The sequence below is a fragment of the Hippocampus comes genome, unplaced genomic scaffold, assembly GCF_001891065.2.
Source record: "Hippocampus comes isolate QL1 unplaced genomic scaffold, H_comes_QL1_v1.1 scaffold82, whole genome shotgun sequence".
NCBI classification, from domain to species: Eukaryota; Metazoa; Chordata; class Actinopteri; order Syngnathiformes; family Syngnathidae; genus Hippocampus; species Hippocampus comes.
The window spans coordinates 1,480,891-1,483,765 of record NW_017805135.1 but is presented as its reverse complement, the minus strand read 5'-3'; the positions used below and the strand labels follow the sequence as shown (position 1 = coordinate 1,483,765).

General features: G+C 44.5%; 1 protein-coding gene and 1 long non-coding RNA gene across 3 annotated transcripts in view; both read right to left on the bottom strand.

Annotated features, from left to right (window-relative positions):
• LOC109514012 (uncharacterized) lies at window positions 1-531 on the bottom strand. Its single transcript, XR_002167910.1, has 3 exons — window positions 391-531; window positions 160-302; window positions 1-53 (listed from the first exon to the last, which is right to left on the bottom strand). It is a non-coding gene; the product is annotated as an uncharacterized LOC109514012 (long non-coding RNA).
• The window catches only part of chst8 (carbohydrate (N-acetylgalactosamine 4-0) sulfotransferase 8), a 142,861-nt gene that overhangs the window by 61,228 nt on the left and 78,758 nt on the right, over window positions 1-2,875 (bottom strand). The gene's annotated exons all lie outside the window — the stretch shown is intronic.

Sequence of the window (2,875 nt, the reverse complement as noted above, 5' to 3'; positions counted from 1 at the left end):
CGGCGTCGTTGCCCCGCCGGGAGCCGTAAGAGTTGAACTCCCGAGGGGTCAGCCTACGGGATGCCAGAATACCGAGGCACTCAGAACCGTGCGTGCACGATAAGACATGATGATTGTTGTCATCAATGAAAAAAAAAAAAGGTCGATGGTCAAAGGCACCTTTTGCTGAGCAGGTACTTGGCGGCAGCGCTGACCCGGGCGATGCTGCCCGCGGGCGAGATGTGGTCGGTGGTCACCTTGTCGCCGAGGAACAGCAGAGCGTGAGCGTTGTCGATCGACTGAGGGGGCGGGACCTCTTTACTCTTCAGACACGAACGGAGGGAGAGGGCGTCACGCGATGGGTTCGGTTTTCCCGAGGCACGGACGGAATCGGCGAGGCGCCGCGCTTACTAATTTGCCGAAGAACGACGGCGAGCGGATGTACGTCGACTTGGCGTCCCAGGGAAAGACGACAGACTCGGGACACTCGATGTTGCTCCAGAACGTGTTGCCTTTCTGGAAAGAGGAGGGAAGACGACGATAGTGAGCGCTCTTGAAGCACGTACGGCGCTCGCACTAACAACATGGCTGCCAACAGCCGTGGTGGGAAGGAAACGATGTCATTTTTTTTTTTTTTTTTTAAGCTTTTGAAGGTGTCTGGAAGAGAAGGTATGTATGAATGTACCAAGTAAGTTTGCGATCGTTAGCTGATGTGGCATTTTGGGTCACCAAAGCTGAAAAGTCACGCCGGCAGGAGCTCGATCTGAAACCACGATTTGCGACAGGTAACGTGATTTATTTTCTCCGTAGTTAGAAAACAATGTCAACGTTAAGGAAAGTGGGAAATTCATTGGTGTGCTGTTCACTTTTTGTTCTTTTAAAAAAAAAACAAACAAAAAAAAAATCAAAAACAATAAAATAAAGAAAAAACTAGCTTCTAAAATTCTCATCGTAATGTGGAAAAACAAATATGGTATTTTTTTCAGTTGTTATTAACTAATTTAGCATCTTTTATTGGCCATAAGTCAATTCAAAACATTAAAACAAATGTGCTAACACTGGGCGTAAGACAATCAAAAAGAAATAAGAGAACTTGGGCAGCTGAGGAGTCTGAAGCCGCGCAAAATTAACGATGTTTCTGATTGACAGCTAAGTTTGTTGCCTTTTTGATTTTCCAATTGATTGTACATTCCAAACATTAAATTTTAAACCATTTAGTGTTGTCGTAACACTCTATTGTGAGTGATATGAAAGCATGCTGCCAACAGCCCTGGCTAACATCAATGAGTTCACATTGCTAATGCTAGCTTAGTTTCGCTAGCTGGACAGCGTTCTCTGTGACCATTAATATACTGTAAAGGTCCCCATCGGTGACAAAATCTTGCTTACATACAAGTTTTTGTACTTCTAAGTAACAGAAAGTGAGTACTTCTGCCATCTCTGAAATCGACGACAGTACATTATTGAGCAGTGGATTGTCACTTCACATGAGAGTCGGTATCGAGGATGTAATGTGACAGTACAGCGATCCAGCAGCAGCAGCCGAGGATGTTGTGACGCTGATGTGTTTATTTATAATGCACAAGGAGCCTAATTGGCAAATGGGTGTTGTGATTGATCCGCCATCGAGTGGCGTCTAGACGCCGGCTACACTGAGCGATGCCGAACAGCAGTGGAGGCGACAGTGGAGGGGAAGTCGATCCCTCCAGTGCAACCCTTCTCACATTAGCAGAAAGCAATTAAGACGTATTGAGGCCGAAGGAAGCTCTGCGAGGAGGATGTCTTCCTCTTTCAACACAGAGAGGAACTATTCGGTCATCGATTTAACGTGGAAGATTCGAGTTCTTCGTAGTATGTTGGAATTTAAACTTGTTTCCCTTGAAAAAATGAGAAACTCAAAATTCGGGCTTCTTTGAACTGGGCCAAGGTTATTTTAGTAGACAACGGCTAAAATGCTAAAAAAAAAAAGTATACAAAAAAAAACAATTGTTAGGAAAGAACAGGTGTGTTCTTAAAAAAGGTAACTCACTGAAATTACATTGTACAGACAAGAAACTATCAATGCCCTTCATTTACCGTATTTTAGGGCGCATTAGGTGCATCGTATTATCAGGCACAATATAAACGAATGGGTCTACTTAAAATATATATATTTTTAAATCATCCATAAGACGCATATATTGGTTATGTACTCAAATTGCAGAATGGAGTCATGAATGTAGCGAGCCACTGCTAGCATGTGGCAGTGACCCAAATGATCAGGATCGTGATCAGGATCCTGCAGAACTAGCTGATGAGCTGATCATTTGAATCAGGTGTGTTGGAGGAGGGAAACTGCGAAAACATGCAGGAAAGGCTCGTCACAAACTTCACCGCACGTCGCTGGACAGCGTTCGAGCTAACATACGGACAGACGACTGGGCCGAAGTGGTGAGGACGCGCCTCCGGGCCTCAGTTTTGAAATTCAATTAGTCGGGACCTGGGGTAAACGACTCGCTAGAAGCAGAGCACAAATGCTGAGGTGTGCACTTTAATGGATCTGAAATATGATTTAGGTCTGGCTGGGCTCCTCTGAGACGGGTCACCGTTACCTCTAACCACATTAGATGAGGTAATCAACGCAAAATGTGTTACCTCGCTTTCCGAGTGCATCTAAAACAGGAGTCTCATTCACAGGCATAAATCAGACACCATGTCACTTCCTGTGCTTCCTTTCCACAAAGCAAAAAGCATCAAGGAGGGTTGTGGTTAGGACCATGATCATTTCTTTAATCAAGAAAATCAATGCCAATGAAAGACTTTGATTGATTTATAGCGCTGTCTGACCATGGTTCATGTAGCTGGGGTGCAAAGTCAAGTCTGTACACAATCCTTTTGACGTATCTTCACATTTTCA